Source organism: Rutidosis leptorrhynchoides, chromosome 9 (assembly GCF_046630445.1).
Source record: "Rutidosis leptorrhynchoides isolate AG116_Rl617_1_P2 chromosome 9, CSIRO_AGI_Rlap_v1, whole genome shotgun sequence".
In the NCBI taxonomy this organism is placed as follows: domain Eukaryota; kingdom Viridiplantae; phylum Streptophyta; class Magnoliopsida; order Asterales; family Asteraceae; genus Rutidosis; species Rutidosis leptorrhynchoides.
The window spans coordinates 362,499,487-362,523,331 of NC_092341.1; the positions used below are offsets into that span (position 1 = coordinate 362,499,487).

General features: G+C 32.9%; 1 protein-coding gene and 1 non-coding gene across 2 annotated transcripts in view; both read right to left on the minus strand.

The window, feature by feature from the left end:
* The window catches only part of LOC139869258 (uncharacterized), a 108,199-nt gene that overhangs the window by 43,612 nt on the left and 40,742 nt on the right, over nucleotides 1-23,845 (minus strand). The window lies entirely within an intron of this gene.
* LOC139869535 (small nucleolar RNA R71) lies at nucleotides 6,109-6,215 on the minus strand. Its single transcript, XR_011766143.1, has one exon. It is a non-coding gene; the product is annotated as a small nucleolar RNA R71 (small nucleolar RNA).

A 23,845-nucleotide genomic window follows, 5' to 3' on the forward strand; every position in this document is an offset into this window, starting at 1 on the left:
TCAACCTCAACCCTGTATAGCTAACTCCAACATTCACATATAGAGTGTCTATGGTTGTTCCGAAATATATATAGATGTGTCGACATGATAGGTCGAAACATTGTATACGTGTCTATGGTATCTCAAGATTACATAATATACAATACAAGTTGATTAAGTTATGGTTGGAATAGATTTGTTACCAATTTTCACGTAGCTAAAATGAGAAAAATTATCCAATCTTGTTTTACCCATAACTTCTTCATTTTAAATCCGTTTTGAGTGAATCAAATTGCTATGGTTTCATATTGAACTCTATTTTGAGAATCTAAACAGAAAAAGTATAGGTTTATAGTCGGAAATATAAGTTACAAGTCGTTTTTGTAAAGGTAGTCATTTCAGTCGAAAGAACGACGTCTAGATGACCATTTTAGAAAACATACTTCCACTTTGAGTTTAACCATAATTTTTGGATATAGTTTCATGTTCATAATAAAAATCATTTTCTCAGAATAACAACTTTTAAATCAAAGTTTATCATAGTTTTTAATTAACTAACCCAAAACAGCCCGCGGTGTTACTACGACGGCGTAAATCCGGTTTTACGGTGTTTTTCGTGTTTTCAGGTTTTAAATCATTAAGTTAGCATATCATATAGATATATAAAATGTGTTTAGTTGATTTTAAAAGTCAAGTTAGAAGGATTAACTTTTGTTTGCGAACAAGTTTAGAATTAACTTAACTATGTTCTAGTGATTACAAGTTTAAACCTTTGAATAAGATAGCTTTATATGTATGAATCGAATGATGTTATGAACATTATTACTACCTTAAGTTCCTTGGATAAACCTACTGGAAAAGAGAAAAATGGATCTAGCTTCAATGGATCCTTGGATGGCTCGAAGTTCTTGAAGTAGAATCATGACACGAAAACAAGTTCAAGTAAGATCATCACTTGAAATAAGATTGTTATAGTTATAGAAATTGAACCAAAGTTTGAATATGATTATTACCTTGTATTAGAATGATAACCTACTGTAAGAAACAAAGATTTCTTGAGGTTGGATGATCACCTTACAAGATTGGAAGTGAGCTAGCAAACTTGAAAGTATTCTTGATTTTATGAAACTAGAACTTTTGGAATTTATGAAGAACACTTAGAACTTGAAGATAGAACTTGAGAGAGATCAATTAGATGAATAAAATTGAAGAATGAAAGTGTTTGTAGGTGTTTTTGGTCGTTGGTGTATGGATTAGATATAAAGGATATGTAATTTTGTTTTCATGTAAATAAGTCATGAATGATTACTCATATTTTTGTAATTTTATGAGATATTTCATGCTAGTTGCCAAATGATGGTTCCCACATGTGTTAGGTGACTCACATGGGCTGCTAAGAGCTGATCATTGGAGTGTATATACCAATAGTACATACATCTAAAAGCTGTGTATTGTACGAGTACGAATACGGGTGCATACGAGTAGAATTGTTGATGAAACTGAATGAGGATGTAATTGTAAGCATTTTTGTTAAGTAGAAGTATTTTGATAAGTGTATTGAAGTCTTTCAAAAGTGTATAAATACATATTAAAACACTACATGTATATACATTTTAACTGAGTCGTTAAGTCATCGTTAGTCGTTACATGTAAGTGTTGTTTTGAAACCTTTAGGTTAACGATCTTGTTAAATGTTGTTAACCCAATGTTTATAATATCAAATGAGATTTTAAATTATTATATTATTATGATATTATCATGTATGAATATCTCTTAATATGATATATATACATTAAATGTCTTTACAACGATAATCGTTACATATATGTCTCGTTTAAAAATCATTAAGTTAGTAGTCTTGTTTTTACATATGTAGTTCATTGTTAATATACTTAATGATATGTTTACTTATCATAGTATCATGTTAACTATATATATATCCATATATATGTCATCATATAGTTTTTACAAGTTTTAACGTTCGTGAATCACCGGTCAACTTGGGTGGTCAATTGTCTATATGAAACATATTTCAATTAATCAAGTCTTAACAAGTTTGATTGCTTAACATGTTGGAAACATTTAATCATGTAAATATCAATCTCAATTAATATATATAAACATGGAAAAGTTCGGGTCACTACAGCATTATCCCTCAAGAAAGACAAGCTTTTAGTTGCAATTGTTTTATTTACAAGTAATATTCGTTTAAATAATAAAAGGTGAAGACAAAAGACAGATTCGATGAATTGAAGACGCAAACGACCAAAAAGCTCAAAAGTACAAAGTACAATCAAAGTGGTTCCAATTATTAATGAGAAACGTCTCAAAATTACAAGAGTACAAGACACGAAACGCAAAATACAAGATATTAAATTGTACGCAAGGACGTTCAAAAATCCGGAATCGGGACCAAAGTCAACTCTCAACGCTCGACGCAACGGACTAAAAATTATGAGTCAACTATGCACAAGAATATAATATAATATTTAAATAATTATATAAATTATTTATATATTATATTATATATTATAAACGTCGGCAAACAAGAAAATAAAGAAGTGTGAGCTGATACCTACCACCATGCGATCGCATGGCCTGGAGGCACAAAAGCCATGCGATCGCATGGTCCTGAAATCCAGGCCACATTGCTATAAAAAGGCAGTTTGTCGAACGAAATATTAACCTTTATCCATATATCTATCTCTTTATCTATCACGTATAATATATATATATAATTTTAATTTTAATTTTAATTTTAAATTCTAATAATAAGGGTATGTTAGCGAATGTTGTAAGGGTGTAAGTCGAAATTCTGTCCGTGTAACGCTACGCTATTTTTAATCACTGTAAGTTATGGTTAATGTTATTTTTAATTTAATGTCTCGTAGCTAAGTTATTATTATGCTTATTTAAGCCGAAGTAATCATGATGTTGGGCTAAAATATTTAAAATTGGGTAATTGGGCTTTGTACCAAAATTGGGGTTTGAATAAAAGAACGACACTTGTGGAAATTAGACTATGGGCTATTAATGGGTTTTATATTAACTAAATGATACCTCATTGATTTAATATATAGACTTATAATTTGACGTATTTATATATAACCACATACGCTTGACTGGGTACGGTGGGCGGGATATCTATAAATACCAATAATTGTTCATTTTACCGGATACGGAACTGGATTAATAGTTAATAGACTTGTTGAAACAGGGGTGGATTACATTCAAGGGTAATTGGTATAATTGTTAACAAAGTAGTAAAATCTTGGACTACAAGCAGTCGGTAACCTGGTGTATTCATTAAACAAAGTATTAAGACCTTGTTACAATTCGAATCCCCAATTAGTTGGAATATTTGACTTCGGGAATAAGAATAATATGACGAAGACTTCCGCATTTTATGATTATGACTGATGGACTATTATGGACAAATCCGTATGGACATATTGAATAATCCAGGATAAAGGACAATTAACCCATGGGAATAAACTAAAAACAACACGTCGAACATCATGATTACGGATGTTTAAATAAGCATAATTTATATATTTCATATTTAATTGCACTTTTAATTATCGCACTTTTATTTACTGTCATTATATTTAATTGCACTTTCAATTATCGTACTCTTTAATTATCGCAATTTTATTTTATCGCACTTTTATTTATCGCAATTTCATTATCGTTATTTACTTTACGCTTTAAATTAAGTTTTATTTATTTTTAATATTTTACATTAGGTTTTAACTGCGACTTAAGTTTTAAAATCGACAAACCGGTCATTAAACGGTAAAAACCCCCTTTTATAATAATAATACTACTTATATATATATTTATATTTTTATAAGATTAAAACTAATATAGCGTTAAGCTTGTTTAATTTTCCTTGTGGAACGAACCGGACTTAGTAAAAACTACACTACTGTACGATTAGGTACACTGCCTATAAGTGTTGTAGCAAGGTTTAGGTATATCCATTCTATAAATAAATAAATATCTTGTGTAAAATTGTATCGTATTTAATAGTATTTCGTTGTAAAAATAATACTATTTCCTAGTACACCTCGCATAACATCAAGTATTTTTGGCGCCGCTGCCGGGGACATTCTTGCTTAAACGCCGGAAGCGCAACGCTATATAAAAAAAAGATTTTTATTAATTTTTAGTTTACTTTTATAAAACTACGCTTTTGTAAAAATACGTTTAAAATATTTGAAAATATAAAAAGAAAAACAAAAATATAAATATTTTTAAGAGTTTGTTAAATATTTATAAAATTATAAAGTTTCTTTATTTTTATTTTAGTTTTTAAAATAGAAGTTTTTATTTATTTATATATTGATTTATTAAAACAGAAAAGAAAAAAAAATATAAAAGTATCGGGCCTGGTACTGTAGCAGCCCAAAGTCTGGCCCGAATTCGCAGACCATGCGATCGCATGGTATTACAACGGTCAGCTCATGCGATCGCATGAGCTGATTTGACACGCCTGTTACCTGGTACGACCAGTTTAGGGTTAGATTATATTAATTATTATTATTAATTAATAACCCTAATTAGGTTTTGTATATTTAATTAATTAGTTTTAGTTATTATTTAATTTATATATTTAGTTTATTTAGCTTTAATAAATTATAAAATTAATACTTTTATAAAATAAATAATATAAAAATAATATTTTTATAAAAATTGTACTTTTTGCAACTTTAAGATTATTTTATATTTTGTATCTTTTTATATGTTTTAGCGTAATTTTTGTATTTTTCGCTCGTAATTAGTTTTAAGATATAGTTTTTGCCATAGTTATTTTTATTTCTAGATTTTTAGGCTTTGCCGTAAAATCTCTTAAGTGCTTTTTCTTTAGACTAAGATTTAGGTGCTTTAGAATTTTGCGAAGCTGTTTTTATATTTTAGTACCTTTTTAAGTTATTGCCATTTGGGATATAGTTTTTCTTTTAAGCTTTAATATTTTTAGACGCAACTTTTAATTCTTAGTTTTTAGTTCCTTTTTAAGTTTCGACGCGCTACTTTCTTATTTTTATTTTTCGACGCCTATTATTTTTCGACATTTATTTTTCGACGTTTTTCGACGCACTCTTTTTCTTTCTTATTTCTCAACGCTCTAGTTTATAGGACATAGAATTTTTTTTCTATTTCTTCTCTAAAATTTCAAAATGAAAAATTATTTTAAGTGGTTAAATTGATAGACATCAAAATTTTCTGGTTCGTAGTAATAGTTGGATTTGTACGTGGACCGGGTTATTGGAGCCAAACAGTACTCAATTATATTGAGACCAAACGAATCCTGCCCCTCTGCTGCATCTTTTGGCTATTCGAAACGTGGGCAAAATCAGAAAAGTCTATAAATTTGATAACTTATATAATTTTTCTTATTTTTATAACTAATAGGATATTCACTGAATGCACCGAGCAAAACGTTCACCACCTTTTGTACGTTCACCACTTGTAACTCGATCAAGACATCTAGCAAATTTTGTCGCCGTTGATTTTTCTTTAGAATCGTCATCAAGTCGACCAAGTACTCCAATTCAAATTTCCGATAATCCATTTTTTGAACCCGACCTCACAATTGAGAATCCGGAGAATATTCAGGGACAATTCAGAGATCCTGAACCATTAATCTTTCCTCCGGAACCACCAATCATTCAAACAGAGATTGTCGAGGAACCAATCATTAAATCAGAATCCTATAGTGATTCAGATTCAACAAATTCAATTATGGAGAATCTGGAACCTCTAAGTATGGAAGACCGAATGAGAGCTAAACGCACTGGCCAAGGTCACGCAATTACTCAACCTGACATTAATGCGCCAGATTATGAAATCAAAGGACAAATCCTACACATGGTGACTAATCAATGCCAATTTAGTGGTGCACCAAAGGAAGATCCAAATGAACATCTTCGAACATTTAATAGGATCTGCACTCTATTTAAAATCCGAGAAGTAGAGGATGAACAGATATATCTCATATTATTTCCCTGGACTTTAAAGGGAGAAGCCAAAGATTGGTTGGAATCATTACCTGAAGGGGCGATTGATACATGGGACGTTTTAGTTGAAAATTTTCTTAAACAATTCTTTCCGGCATCTAAAGCCGTAAGACTTCAAGGAGAAATTGTTACGTTCACACAAAAGCCAAATGAAACTTTATATGAGGCATGGACAAGATTTGGAAAGTTATTGAGAGGATGTCCGCAACATGGTTTAGACACTTGTCAAATAGTACAAATATTCTACCAAGGATGCGACATCACTACAAAGAAAGACATAGATATAGCAGCTGGTGGTTCCATTATGAAGAAAACAACAACTGATGCTTACAAAATTATTAATAACACTGCTTCCCACTCACATGAGTGGCACCAAGAAAAAGATATCATTAGATCATCTAAAGCAGCTAGAGCCGATTCTAGCCATGACTTTGATTCCATTTTAGCAAAGATAGATGTTGTCGAGAGACGAATGGAGAAGATGACTAAAGATATTCACTCAATACGAATTAGTTGTGAGCAGTGTGGAGGACCACATTTGACAAAAGATTGTCTCAGTATTGAACTAACAATGGAACAAAGAGAGAATGTTTCATACATAAACCAAAGGCCTGGAAATAATTATCAGAATAATTATCAACCGCCAAGACCAAACTACAATCAAAACCATAATTATAACCGAAATGTTCCATACAACAACCAATAAGGTCCTAGCAATCAACAAGTATCCAATAATACTTTCAACCAGCAAAGAACTATTTTTCAAAACAAACCACCACAAACCGATGATAAAAAGCCAAATTTAGAAGATATGATGTCGAAGCTAGTTGAATCTCAAACTCAATTTTTCACATCTCAGAAACAAACCAATGAACAAAATGCTCAAACATTTAGAAATCAACAAGCTTCTATTCAAAATCTGGAACAAGAAGTGAGCAACCTAGCAAGGTTGATAGGTGAAAGAAAACCAGGAAGTCTACCTAGTGATACAAATACTAACCCCCGGAATGAAACAGCTAAAGCCATTACCACAAGAAGTGGTATTACACTTAAACCACCTGAAATACCTGTAATTTCTGATGAAGCTATTCCTACTCCACAAGAACCACAATCTGAACAAGAAAAGGAAAAAGAACCGGTAGTTGAAAAGGTTAATGAAGATAACACAGTTAAGGCTAAACCTTATGTTAAACCATACCAACCACCACTTCTTTACCCGAGTAAAATGAGAAAAGAGAGACTTGAAGCCGAGCAATCCAAATTCTTGGATATTTTTAAACAAATAAATGTAAATCTTCCTTTCATTGATGTAATTTCAGGAATGCCTAGATATGCTAAATTTCTGAAAGATCTAATCACTAATAGAAAGAAAATGGAAGAACTCTCGGCTGTTACTATGAATGCTAATTGTTCTGCAGTGCTGTTGAATAAGATACCAGAAAAATTATCTGATTCAGGAAGTTTCACAATTCCATGTTTTCTGGGTAGTCTTAGTTCAATAGAAGCATTGGCAGATTTAGGTGCTAGTATAAATCTAATGCCGTATTCACTATACGCTAAACTAGACCTTGGAGAATTGAAACCAACACAAATAAGCATACAACTAGCCGATCGATCAGTAAAATATCCTAGAGGGATAATGGAAAACATGCTAGTTAAAGTTGGTACTTTAGTATTTCCAGTAGATTTTGTTATTCTGGACATGGAAGAAGATTCTCGAGTTCCTCTCATATTAGGAAGACCATTCTTAAACACGGCTAAAGCAATAATAGACGTGTTTGGTAAGAAACTGACCCTAAGTATAGAGGACAAGAGTGTTACCTTTTCAGTTGATAGAGCAATGCAACAACCGCAATCTGCAGATGATACATGTTATTATATTCAAACTATAAAATCACATGCAGAATTATTAGAAGAATTTCCAGAATTACAAGGAACAGGAGAATGTTCTTTAGGAGAAGGAACTGAACCAATTGATGAAACTGAAATGTTAGCTACACTTATGCCTAATGGATATGAACCAACAACAGAAGAAATTCAAATGCTAAAAGAAGAAGACAGATATCGATATAAATCATCGATAGAAGAACCACCGACATTAGAGTTAAAGCTACTTCCAAACCATTTGGAATATGCTTATTTACATGGTGAATCTGAATTACATGTAATAATATCGTCTTCTCTTACTGAAAATGAAAAATCTCAAATCATTTCTGTGTTAAAAGTTCATAAACCAGCTATTGCATGGAAAATTCATGATATTAAAGGAATAAGTCCTTCGTATTGCACACATAAAATCCTTATGAAAGAAGGTTATAAAACGTATGTGCAACGCCAACGAAGACTAAATCCTAAAATGCAAGATGTTGTTAAAAAAGAAATAATTAAACTGCTTGATGCAGGTTTAATTTATCCAATTTCTGATAGTCCATGGGTAAGCTAAGTTCAATGCGTGCCTAAGAAGGGTGGCATGACTGTCATCACAAATGAGAAAAATGAGCTTATTCCTACTAGGACTGTAACAGGATGGCGTGTTTGTATTGATTATAGAAAATTAAATGATGCCACCAGAAAAGATCACTTTCCCTTACCTTTCATTGATCAAATGTTGGAAAGATTAGCCGGAAATAGTTACTATTATTTTCTTGATGGTTTTTCCGGATATTTTCAAATTCCAATAGCACCCGAGGACCAAGAGAAAACCACATTCACGTGCCCTTATGGTACTTTTACTTACAAACGCATGCCATTTGGACTTTGCAATGCCCCTGCAACCTTTCAAAGGTGCATGATGGCGATTTTTCACGACATGATAGAAGAATGCATGGAAGTTTTCATGGATGACTTTTCAGTCTTCGGTGATACTTTTGAAACATGTCTAGTTAATCTTGAACGAATGCTTATTAGATGCGAATAATCAAATCTAGTACTTAATTGGGAGAAATGCCATTTCATGGTTAAAGAAGGCATCGTTCTTGGTCATAAAATTTTAAAGGAAGGAATTGAAGTGGATAGAGCTAAAGTAGATGTAATTGCTAAACTTCCACATCCCACCAATGTTAGAGGAGTTAGGAGTTTTCTAGGGCATGCCGGTTTTTACCGACGTTTCATAAAAGATTTTTCTAAAATTGCCACTCCTATGAACAAACTCCTTGAAAAAGATGCTCCATTTATCTTTTCAGATGAATGCATCAAATCTTTTAATATTCTTAAAGAAAAACTCACTAATGCGCCGATCATGATAACTCCAAATTGGAATCTACCATTTGAACTAATGTGCGATGCAAGTGATTTTGCAATGGGAGCCGTTTTAGGACAAAGGATTGAAAAACGATTTCAACCTATTTATTATGCTAGTAAGACGTTACAAGGAGCACAAACGAATTACACAACTACTGAAAAATAACTCCTTGCTATTGTCTTTGCTTTTGACAAATTTCGTTCATATCTCGTTCTAGCTAAAACGGTGGTCTATACCGACCATTCTGCTCTTAGATACCTATTTTTAAAACAAGATGCCAAACCACAATTAATCCGTTGGATATTACTCTTACAAGATTTCGATATTGAAATCCGAGATAAAAAGGGAGCAGAAAATCTCGCCGCCGATCATCTTTCTCGTCTTGAAAATTCTTAATTAGAAGTTCTAAATGAATCGGCCATACAAGACAACTTTCCTGATGAATATCTATTGAAGATAGATTATAATGAAATTCCATGGTTTGCAGACTATGCAAACTACTTAGTATGTGGATTCCTTGAAAAAGGATTATCGTACCAAAAACGAAAGAAATTCTTTAGGGATATAAAATACTATTTCTGGGAAGATCCACATTTGTTTAAAAGTTGTCCCGATGGAATAATACGCCGATGTGTATTCGGAGATGAAGCTAGTCAAATCTTAAACCATTATCACACAGGACCAACAGGAGGGCATTATGGGCCTCAGCTCACAGCAAGGAAAGTTTACGATGCTGGATTCTATTGGCCTACAATTTTCAAAGACGCACACCTTCTTTGCAAATCCTGTGATGTTTGTCAAAGGGCCGGAAAAATAAGTCAACGTGATGAAATGCCACAAAATGTCATTCAAGTATGTGAAGTATTTGACATTTGGGGTATTGACTTTATGGGTCCATTTCCAAAATCTCATAATAATCTCTACATTCTCGTTGCCATTGATTATATATCTAAATGGGTGGAAGCACAAGCTCTCCCAACTAACCATGCACGAGTTGTAGTCAACTTTTTAAAACGTCTTTTTGCTAGGTTTGGAACATCGAAAGCTTTAATAAGTGATCGGGGTACTCATTTTTGTAATAATCAACTTGAGAAAGTTCTCAAAAGATATGGAGTAACTCATAAAATCTCAACCGCTTATCATCCACAAACAAGTGGACAAGTTGAAAATACCAACCGAGCTTTATAAAGTATTCTAGAAAAAATTGTAGGATCAAATCCGAAGGAATGGTCCATGAAATTGGAGGATGCACTCTGGGCTTTTAGAACAGCCTACAAAACTCCAATTGGAACCACACCTTTTAAACTCGTTTACGAAAAAGCATGTCATCTTCCAGTAGAAATTGAACACAAAGCATTTTGGGCTTTGAAGACATGTAATCTTGATTTACATGAAGCTGGACGTCTACGGTTAATTCAATTAAATGAATTAGAAGAATTAAGACATGAAGCATACGAAAATTCGTTAATCTATAAAGAAAGAATGAAGAAATGGCATGATAAAAGAATCAGAAGTTCAAAAGAATTTAAAGAAGGAGACAGAGTTCTTCTTTTCAATTCACGATTCAAGCTATTTCCTGGAAAATTGAAATCAAGATGGTCTGGACCATTCATAGTCAAAAGAGTTTTTCCATACGGAACAATAGAGTTAATAAATTCAAATGGGATTGAATTTTAAGTTAATGGTCACAGATTTAAATATTACATACATGGTCCGATGGAAGTTGACAATGAAGTCAATCATAATTTCACCACCCAAGAAAACCTTCAAAATGAAAACATAAATATGTTATCAACAACATATGAAAAATCAAAATTGGAAAATAGGGAGGATTCAAATTTGAGTGATGAAGAAGAATTCTTATACAAACCTCCTATTCCAAGAAACGAAGAAAAATATGAACAAGAAGTTCAAATAGAAGTGAAAGAACCAAGAAAAGAACACCTGAAAAAGGTTTACAAACCAACTCGATTTACTAAAGCAGAAGACCCGGGTGAATTTATCATTTCTTGCTTGCTTAATGATGATGCTGTATATAATGGACTCGCAGATTTAGGAGCAAGTGCAAATATTATGCCTCTTTCCTTATACAAAAGATTAGGTATGGGTAAATTAAAACCAACCAAAATAGGTGTTCAATCATTTGACCTAACCATTAAACACCCGGTTGGAATAGCAAATAATTTACTTGTTAACGTGGGAAGTTTGACCTTTGTTGCAAACTTCATAGTGATTAATATGGAGGAAAACCTTGATATTCCTCTAATTTTAGGTCGCCCATTTTTAGCAACCACCGAGGCATTCATTGATGTAAGAGAAGGTAGAATGACACTTAGGGATGGTGATACATCGATCACCTTTGTGAATCGAAAGTTTAGATCTCCACCAACCAAAACTGTTAAACCAATAAAAATGCATAAGTGTGGGGAAGATGAAGAAACACTTAATGATGATCCGATCACAAAGAACCCCGTTGATGATAAGAAATTAGATGAACCCGTTTTTAACAGTTCAGCGAAGAAACTTTATAAACGGATTCACGATGCTAAGATTAAGGGAAACCTTAAGTTATATAACCGATTAGTATCCAATTTATCAACAAAAGAAAAGGCGATGTTAGTTGAATTTGTGAAAGCTACGGAGGAAATCAACAAATGGATTGAAGCAAAAGTCAGAGACATACAAATTGTTGATGATCCAATTGAAAATAACGATAATCACAATTTCAACACCACATCTAACTAAGTGTGGGGAGGTTCGAATCTTTTTAGGGTAATATATATTTCTGTTAGAGTTAGATATTCTGTTTTCGTGTAGTTCTCGAGAATGGAATCTGAATGGTCTTTCCCTAGCAGACCCTAAAGAACTAGTCTTCTCCCCCATTCTGAATTTTTATTTTTTTAGGTTTTACAAGATGAAGACTTCCTGTGAACTAAACCATGGTCTAATGCTACACGCTTTAATCACTAAACGAAATAATGACACCCTTCCAAGTGAATTGGTATCATTAATCAGAGGCAAATTGGACGGAGTAAGAAAAGAATCCAGGAACGAAAATAATAAGTTACATTTTTCTAAAGGAAAATCAAAATCCGCAGTGAAAAGAAGAGCACGACACCTTGAAAGATGTCACAAATGCGGAAAATGGTCACACGAAGGAAAATGCTCGACGAATCAGACATATTCCAATACCGAATTCGTTACTTTATGCAGAGATGGACCGTTCATATGTTTCGAAGAAAAAACATTGAATGCTCGAGGTTACGCCTATGTAGCCATGGAAAACCAATTAGTCCGACTATCTTATGAGTGGGCTAAAGCAGGTCACTAAGAATTCTATTTCACAGGTAAGTATGTACAGTTTTTATTTTTATTTTTATTGCTTTTAACCTTTTGATAATAAACGCTAAATCGTTCGCTATAAAGTATTAAATTGATATTCAATAAAATTAGGTTTTGCGACCGAAATTATTGATATCATACAAAAATTTATTACATCACTGCAAAATTTACCGTTTATTCTTAAGGTATAAATATCTTTAATCATTCAACCCAAAATATTTCAAAAATTCGTCATGAGTTAAACTAGGTTATGGAACCGAAATTACTTTACCAAAAAGAGGGGCGTATATTTTTGATAATATTTGATTGATTAAAGTGGGATAAAAGACCAAAAAGATTTTTAATTTTATTTTTACTTTGTTTTTAAAATTAATATATAAATATTAAATTAATATTATAAACTTTTTAAAATCAATATATTTAAATTTGTAAATATTTTAAAAATTAATATTTTTAATATAAGTTTGTATGTATAAAAACAAAAATATAATATAAATTTGGTATGAATTTTTAATATTACTAATATGAATTTTTAATTTTATGCATTTTAAATTTAAGTTTGGTGTGAATTTAAAAATAAAAATTTACTTTATTTCATTAAGTTAAAAATATGATTTTTAAAATTCGTCGTGAGTTGAAAACTAGGTCGTTGAACAGAAATTGCTCTACCCAAGGGAGGGACGAGAACTTTTATTATCATTATTTTTAATCTTATTGGATTAAAGTAAGCCAAAAACATTTAAAAACCCAAAAATCTTTACTTTTAAAACCGCGCTTAAAAATAACAAATTTTAAAATTTTGTCGAGGGACGGACTAGGAAAACGATCCGAAACGCCCTCATCCTAAAAAGAAACAAATTTTTAAAATTTAAGTTAATCATATGTTTTAAAAGTTATAAGATTTTTATAAAAAAAAAGTGAAAATCACTGTACCCGAACCCCATGCAATCGCATGGGGTTTGCATTGCAACCTCATGTGATCGCATGAGGCTGGATTTCAGCTCAGGAACAAAAGTCCAGCGAGCTCTGCTCTTTACCACAACACACACACAATACACGAAAACTCTCCCAAAACCCTCTCAAATTTCATCATTTTTTCACCAAAATTCACCAAATTTCTTGCTACAATCCGCACTAAACATGAATTTGATAAGGAGTTTATCAAAAAGGGTAACAATTTCACTCCTAAACCTCTTTAAATTTGATTTTTAGTATTCTTGAGCTATAATTTACCTAATTTAATTTTGTTAATTTCTAGTGTAATTAGAGTTAAATTGTTAGTATTTTATGCATGTATAACCTAGATTGATGCTATTTAACATGATTTGAAGCCAAAAACTTCAAAAATTTTAGAAATCTAGGGTTTGTGTTCTTGAGCAATTTGGGGCTTTTTGATATAAACAGGTTATGGCCGATTTTTGTCATGAATTATTGCTAAATGAAGTAGTGTAACATGTTTAGGTAGTTAAATGATCCAAACTTTGATCCTAAACATGATTTTTGGAGATTAAAGTAGACTTTTTAAGTCTAAAATTCATGAACTTGATAAATTTGATATAATTGCCATTTGAGACTTGTTTAATTACTAGTAAAGGTTGTTTTAACATGTTATTTAAGTTAAATGCTTATGAACTTTGTATACATTTTCATATGTGCTTATTTGAAAAAGTGTAGAATTGTAAAAAATGTGAAAATGTGAAAATGTGTATAAGTTTAATTTTGATTGAACATGCTATTGTGGTTATTGTTATTTTGCTAACACTAATGCATATTTGGATGCACAAATTTTGTGTTTAATGTGTTTTGCAGAAAACCGATACTGCTGGTGTTTCATCATCATCTAGACAACCACAACAGGAACCTGAACCAGAATATGAGCCGCAATACGAACCAGAACCCGAACAAGAACCACAACAGGAACAACAACATCAGCCTGATCAACATGTACCTTATTATGATCCGCTACAGTTTGATAATGAATTCATAGTAGTTCCGATGCATCCGCCAGTAGAATACCCAACGATTCCTGAACATACATTACATCCTAATCTGAGATTCGATAGGAGCTGGAGAGATTACCCGGCATATCAAAGTAATAAATTCAAATTAGTAACGAAAGATGTAGAGGTGCCTAGGGTAATTGATTGGTATCCTTTGGAAAGGGTCCAACTAGCTGACCGTGTTAGACTGCTACTGATTCAAAGGTATGGCAGTTCTTCTTTTACTGATTGGGAACGCTTATTCACCATTCGTAGGCCTGTATATAAGGAATGGTGTGTTGAGCTGATGAGTACTATAGCGTTAAATGTAGATGTAGATAGATTAGATGATAGAAGTTTTCTTAGGTTTATACTTGGCCGTAGGATGTACAGGATGTCCATGCTGGACATGGCCAGGGCTTTCCAGATATATACGCCCGCTGAATTGCTACTACCCGATTGTATGAATTTGATTTATCATGGTGAAAGGGTATATAGGAATTTTGATGCGAACGCCGTCTGGAGGCGTATGTCAGATTATAATGTTTTTGGGCGGGCAGGAACACATACCTACTTACATATTAACAGAGCCGAGCTTCGTATAATTCATAGATTTTTGGCTAACTCGATTACACAGAGAGGTCACAACAAGGAAAAATTGACCTTACATGATTTATTTTACCTAAAGTGTATTCGAGACCCAAGAGGCTTTGTTAATATCCCTTACTGTGTTGGCTTTTATTTATCTAAGATGGTTGAAGGAATACAGGAAGGGGGGATAATTGGAGGAGGTATTTTTGTTACTCTCATTGGAGAGTATTTAGGTGTAGATAAGGACCAAGGGGGTCCACTTTTGGAATGTAGGGAACAGGTCGAGCCTTTAGGATTGAAGGTTTATGTGGGTGCTAAGGTATTGAAGAGTATACGCAACCAGGCAATACCCTATGAAGGTAGTCATCCACAGGTAGAGAGAGGATCAGACGAGGAAATGGAGGAAGCGGATGACATTAGGGATGTCATTCGGGAGGCTATGACTGATGTCTACCAGCATATAGATGAGGTAGATATGATAAATGCGGAGAGATTTCGTCGGATGGAGCAGTGGCAAGCCCGGAATGATTACGAGCATTCCAGGCAACGACAGCATGATAGATGGGACTATCATCAGTGTCAGATTATGAGCCGGCTGTCACCTCAAGATAGATGGGACTATCATCAGCGTCAGATTATGAGCCGGCTGTTACCTCAGGATCACTACGTTCCGACCCGACCCGTTTACTATCCTCAATACCAGTCCGAGATGAGACCACCATATACTCTCTACGACCCTAACCAGGCATACCAATACACCTATCACCAACCATGGAACCCGGATGCCGACATGAACTGGAACCCCTATCCAGATTGACATAGTTCCCGTTGGTATTTTTATGATTTTTATCTTTTTATTACTTTTATGTTTAAACATATGATATTGTGATACATTAATGTATTGTTTAATATTTTTATTATTTGGTACTAATATTTCATATTTTATTTGAAAGTGGGATTTTAAGTCCCATTTCAAATTACCATGCATGTTTATATTTGTATGTATGTATATTGTCAATTGTACACAACAGGGTAAAACAGCGCATTTTCAAAGACTGGCATTAAGTTCAGCAAAAGCTAGTACTTTTGACGACAAAACGAAAAAACAAATGTGATGTAACAACAAGATCGAATGAACAAATGATGTGCACCATTTATCATTCAACAAACAAACGCCAATATGTTTGGAAACTTTGGTAAAATTTAATCATTTTTCTACGCTAATCACCCTCAATAATTTAAATTGTTACTGATTTCTTGCAAATGAGGGCATTGCAAGATCTTAAGTGTGGGAAGGGGTTAAATTCTTTCGGAGTTTTAAAAATTTTAACTTAAACACTTGGTTACCATTAAAAATACTAGTAACGCAGTAGTTGTATTAGAATCTAGTGCTCTCTGATAATAAAGAACAGCCCTAGTCTTATATACTGACTACCCAATTCTAGTAAAATTTTTCAAAATTTTCAATTAAATGAACACAAAATCATGTTTATACATATTTATGAACGATAAAACTAGGTGTTAACACCGAAATTATTGTTACCTCGGAAAGGACATAAATTGAGAAACAAACCAAAATGTTAGAATTCATTTAAAATGGAATAGAGGACAATAAAAAGGCAAAGAAAGGAAAATAAAAGCCAAGTGTGGAAAAAAATTATCAAGTTATTTTCAACATATATCACATATTTCTTTAACAAATAATTGAAGATACTTTTATTATAATATATTTAAAAGAAAGATGGATCTACACGATGAATCAATTCCATCATTAAAAGGAAGTAAAGTCTTCCAAAAAAGAAACGCACTTCTTGATTTAGGTCATGAAGTTGTCGTCCAGACCAGCTGTAGGTTGACGAAAAATCTAGAAAAGTCATCACTAAAATCAGCAGGAAATCCACAGACCTCAGCATCAAACAGGGTCGCCAAGTGGTCAGACTTATCCTAACCATGAAAGGATCTGTCTCGTAAAATGGGGAGATGCCGTGCAAATTAGCTTGTTAAAACTAATGAATCGGACCCCCAGAAAGGATAATCTCCTTAAAAGATCAAAAATCGGCTTTTAAGACTGATATTACTCAATCCTTGAGATTGACCTTAAAGATTGAGAATTACAAACTCATGGAATTCGATGATATCTAAACTCGAGCTTGAACGAGAAAATATTTTGATCAAAATTACAAACCGATTTGTTTTCTAAAAACCCATTTTCAATGCGTTCATTACCATTGAACGTAAAATCCTAGAAATTCACCTGGAATTCATTAAGTCACCTGAACCAAATCAGGTGTCAACCGTAAGAACGGTGGTTGCATAGTATGGTCGAAGACAGGACCTTGTGCCAAACCGAAAAATTATAAGGGTGAGCTTTACTATTGCTCCTACCAAGGATAGCAATTGCATCTGACACGTTATAGACCATAATTAAAAGCATGTCAGGGGACATTGCCTTAACAGTTGCTTGTTTAACGCTTTCCTTTACAACCGGACGGTAGTTTACCGAAAGGTAATATACGAAGCAAGTATACTGGACGTGTTGCTTTCCCAATACAAGGTTAGCAAGTGGGTGACACAAAACCACAAGTTTTGAGCTAAAATTTTCAAATCTGAAACCTACCAAACCCACAAAAATAATTTGCAAACACCGGTGAAGGGTTATTCCGGAAAACTTATCTAGGGTAAAAGCTAGATCGTATTTTCAAAAGATCAAATGTTTTCATAAAGATCCAATTTCCTTAAGGATCTAAATTTTCATAGTCATGTGGGACTGTAAACCACAACGTTACTACCATTGTTTATACCGCCGTATAAAAATCACTGATGTACAAAGTGTGAAGAATAAAGAAGTGATTCTAGTATGTTTTTATTTCAAGACTATATTGCTTGAGGACAAAGTGTGGGAATATTTGATAATGCTAAAAACAAACATATATTTCATAGCATTATCCCTCAAGAAAGACAAGCTTTTAGTTGCAATTGTTTTATTTACAAGTAATATTCGTTTAAATAATAAAAGGTGAAGACAAAAGACAGATTCAATGAATTGAAGACGCAAACGACCAAAAAGTACAAAGTACAATCAAAGTGGTTCCAATTATTGATGAGAAACGTCTCAAAATTACAAGAGTACAAGACACGAAACGCAAAATACAAGATATTAAATTGTACGCAAGGACGTTCAAAAATCCGGAACCGGGACCAAAGTCAACTCTCAACGCTCGACGCAACGGATTAAAAATTATGAGTCAACTATGCACAAGAATATAATATAATATTTAAATAATTATATAAATTATTTATATATTATATTATATATTATAAACGTCGGCAAACAAGAAAACAAAGAAGTGTGAGCTGATACCTACCACCATGTGATCGCATGGCCTGGAGGCACAAAAGCCATGCGATCGCATGGCCCTAAAATCCAGGCCACATTGCTATAAAAAGGCAGTTTGTTGAATGAAATATTAACCTTTATCCATATATCTATCTCTCTATCTATCACGTATAATATATATATAATTTTAATTTTAATTTTAATTATAAATTCTAATAATAAGGGTATGTTAGCGAATGTTGTAAGGGTGTAAGTCGAAATTCTGTCCGTGTAACGCTACGCTATTTTTAATCACTGTAAGTTATGGTTAATGTTATTTTTAATTTAATGTCTCGTAGCTAAGTTATTATTATGCTTATTTAAGCCGAAGTAATCATGATGTTGGGCTAAAATATTTAAAATTGAGTAATTGGGCTTTGTACCATAATTGGGGTTTGAATAAAAGAACGACATTTGTGGAAATTAGACTATGGGCTATTAATGGGTTTTATATTAACTAAATGATACCTCGTTGATTTAATATATAGACTTATAATTTGACGTATTTATATATAACCACATACGCTTGACTGGGTACGGTGGGCGGGATATCTATAAATACCAATAATTGTTCATTTTACCGGATACAGAACTGGATTAATAGTTAATAGACTTGTTGAAACATGGGTGGATTACATTCAAGGGTAATTGGTGTAATTGTTAACAAAGTAGTAAAACCTTGGACTACACGCAGTCGATAACCTGGTGTATTCATTAAACAAAGTATTAAGACCTTGTTACAATTCGAATCCCCAATTAGTTGGAATATTTGACTTCGGGAATAAGAATAATTTGACGAAGACTTTCGCATTTTATGATTATGACTGATGGACTATTATGGACAAATCCGTATGGACATATTGAATAATCCAGGACAAAGGACAATTAACCCATGGGAATAAACTAAAAACAACACGTCGAACATCATGATTACGGAAGTTTAAATAAGCATAATTTATATATTTCATATTTAATTGCACTTTTAATTATCGCACTTTTATTTACTGTCATTATATTTAATTGCACTTTCAATTATCGTACTCTTTAATTATCGCAATTTTATTTTATCGCACTTTTATTTATCGCACTTTCATTATCGTTATTTACTTTACGCTTTAAATTAAGTTTTATTTATTATTAATATTTTACATTAGGTTTTAATTGCGACTTAAGTTTTAAAATCGACAAACCGGTCATTAAACGGTAAAAACCCCCTTTTATAATAATAATACTACTTATATATATTTGTATTTTTATAAGATTAAAACTAATATAGCGTTAAGCTTGTTTAATTTTCCCTGTGGAACGAACCGGACTTACTAAAAACTACACTACTGTACGATTAGGTACACTGCCTATAAGTGTTGTAGCAAGGTTTAAGTATATCCATTCTATAAATAAATAAATATCTTGTGTAAAATTGTATCGTATTTAATAGTATTTCGTTGTAAAAATAATACTATTTCCTAGTACACCTCGTATAACTTCAAGCTTAGTCACCCCACAGACATTTGCATGTTCCACCTCTGAGTCTGAATCATCAGTCCAGTTAAACCAAGTATCATCAACTGGTTTCAGCTCTCCCCCAGTTTTCGCAATCTTAGCCATCAACATTTTCTTCTTGTAGTAAGCTGCGTCCTTCTTCTTAGGCATCTTGTACTCACGAGAGTAATGACCAGTTTTGCCATAATTGAAACAGATTGAATCTTCCTTCTTGGAATCATCAGTACGTTGCCGTTTGGATTGATCAGCTTTCTTGTAGTATGAGGAAGATGATGAGTGTTTGCATTGATTGCTTGATTTGCCTTTAAACTTATGTTTGTTCAAGGCGTTTGTGAATATGGCTGCCATCTTGACTAATTCAAGGTGAGATACATCAACATCAGAAAGATTCAACTCTTCAGAATCAGTTGATTCTTCAACAAGCACTTTCTTGGACAAGCTTTTGGAAGTCGTAAATGATTTGCTCTTCTTTTTGGCAATTAGGGCAAGAGGATCGCCCGGAGAAGACTCTTTCCTTCCTTCTTGAAGTTTAGACACCTCGGGTTGGTAATGAATAAGAATTCCAACAAGCTCTTGAATAGTCAACTTGTCAATCTCTTTGGTAGATCGAATAATGGTTTCATAAAGAAGCCATTCAGCATTGAGCTTTTTGAGGAATTTATGTTGACTTCAGCATGTACTTTTACAATCTTACACCTTTTCAACTCATTGAGAACACCATTGAAAAGACGGTAGGTATCCTTGAGTTGTTCTTCTGGTTCCTGCTTGAAATCTTCATACAATCCCAGAGCCTTATTCAATTTAGTAACGTCTGACATGTCATAACCTTCTTGTTGTCATTTGATCTCATCCCATATATCTTTTACAGTAGTGTTACTATCAACATTTTCAAATAGCTCATATGGGATAGCTTGCATGACAATATTCTTAGCCTCTATGTCACCCTGAGCTCTTTCAAGTTTATCACCAGAAAGTTCATAGACTGGAATTGGCATACCAGTATCCGGATGAAAATCAACAACTGGACCATCTCTCAGAGAAGCCCATATATGTTTAGCTTTCTCACCCTTATAGTCTATGTACTGAGTGATACGATGAAGCCACTGAGTGTACTTGCCATCAAACAACACTGAAGGTCGAGAATCTGATCCAATGATAAGAGTATCTTGTGTAGACATCTTAAATTGAGGAAGATTCGGTATAGATTCGGTATTAAACACAATCTATGATCAGAGTTCAGTATAAAATCTAACAAGAATGTCAGATTCGGTAAAGATTCAGTACAGTAGCAGATTCGGTAAGTGGTTCGGTACTGTAGCAGATTCGGTAACAATTCGGTAAACCAGATTCTGTATCATAAACTGATAAAAATTACAAGTAACACACCCAAATTCGGTATGGATTCGGTAACCACACAACTTGAAGCCTCAGAATACTTAAAACCAAAGAATTAAGTGAAACCGAGATTCTGATTCGGTAAATGACTCGGTTGTCAAATTTTGTAAAATATTATATGTAAACTCAATCCAATACCCTTGAATTAGATTAGGTAACCTTGCTGCACAAGAAAACAAGTTAGTAACAAATAGAATATCAATGATACCGAAGATTCAGGATATCGAATGTCAACTGTAGCAGTTGACAATACCGAGTCTAAGTCTAAAACTTAGAAATATAACAGAATCCTTTCTCAAACCACACCAATTAGCTGTATATGATCAAACCGAATGAAGCAGATTTGGTATGACAGTTACGATACTGAGTGTTGATCAAATCTTCAAAACTTAAAGAATTGGAGAAATTGAACAGACAGAAATGTGATTTAACACCTCACGAACACAACTGAATCTTTAAATCTTCACAAAACTCCATAATCAAGCTTGAATTAAGCAATACCGAGAGTTTTAGCCACAAACTCTAAAAATCAACTTGATTCTCCATAATTGAAGTTAAAAAGCTGTAATGATGATCGAAACTCTTTCTAATAGACCTAATACACCTTCGCTGAACTTATCACAAGAATCTGAACATCAGATTATCAAATTCAATAATACCGAATCTTATTCATTTTACCGAGAGTATTCAGATTCTGTAATCTACAATCTCTGGATCGATATAGTGATGTAGAATCACTTCCTGGAAGCTCTGATACCAAATGATAGGTCAGATCAAGATGAGATTGAGAGAAATGATAAGATAGAGTGAGATTCGGTATGTAGGAAGGAGACTCAGTTTGAGAGAGAATTGGTAAAATTACATTCCACAGCTTCTAGAACTCATTTACAATGCAATGGCTATCTAATTAGAACTACTTAGGTTCCTTATATAGCCCTCTTCTAAGGAACCTTCATTAAAGCTAAATTCACATTAACACTATACAACTTCGGGGTCCTAACAACCAATAGTATATACGTCTAGGAGCTGGGTATTGTACGAGTACGAATACGGGTGCATACGAGTAGAATTGTTGATGAAAATGAACGAGGATGTAATTGTAAGCATTTTTGTTAAGTAGAAGTACTTTGATAAGTGTCTTGAAGTCTTTCAAAAGTGTATGAATACATATTAAAACACTACATGTATATACATTTTAACTGAGTCGTTAAGTCATCGTTAGTCGTTACATGTAAGTGTTGTTTTGAAACTTTTAAGTTAACGATCTTGTTAAATGTTGTTAACCCATTGATTATTATATCTAATGAGATGTTAAATTATTACATTATCATGATAATATGATGTATTAATATATCTGAATATGATATATATACATTTAAATGTCGTTACAACGATAATCGTTACATATATGTCTCGTTTCGAAACCCTTAAGTTAGTAGTCTTGTTTTTACGTATGTAGATCATTGTTAATACACTTAATGATATGTTTACTTATCATTTATCATATTTAAACATTGTGTAATAATATCTTAATATGATTCATATGTATTTAGTAATACGTTGTTATAACGATAATCGTTATATATATCGTTTCGAGTTTCTTAATTCAATAAACTCATTTTTATGTATAACACTCATTGTTAAAATACTTAGTGAGATACTTACTTATAATAATCTCATGTTAACCATATATATGTCTATATATATAACATCTTGTAGTTTTTACGAATTTGTAATGTTCGTGAATCACCGGTCAATTTGGGTGGTCAATTGTCTATATGAAACCTATTTCAATTAATCAAGTCTTAACAAGTTTGATTGCTTAACATGTTGGAAACACTTAATCATGTAAATATCAATTTCATTTAATATATATATAAACATGGAAAAGTTCGGGTCACTACAGTACCTACCCGTTAAATAAATTTCGTCCCGAAATTTTAAGCAGTTGGAGGTGTTGACGTATCTTCTGGAAATAAGTGTGGGTATTTCTTCTTCATCTGATCTTCTCATTCCCAGGTGAACTCGGGTCCTCTACGAGCATTCCATCGAACCTTAACAATTGGTATCTGATTTTGCTTAAGTCTTTTAACCTCACGATCCTTTATTTCGACGGGTTCTTCGATGAATTAAAGTTTTTCTTTGATTTGGATTTCGTCTAATGGAATAGTGAGATCTTCTTTAGCAAAACATTTATTTAAATTCGAGACGTGGAAAGTGTTATGTACAGCCACGAGTTGTTAAGGTAACTCAAGTCGGTAAGCTACTGGTCCAACACGATCAATAATCTTGAATGGTCCAATATACCTTGGATTTAACTTCCCTCATTTACCAAATCGAATAACGCCTTTCCAAGGTGCAACTTTAAGCATGACCATCTCTCCAATTTCAAATTCTATATCTTTTCTTTTAATGTCAG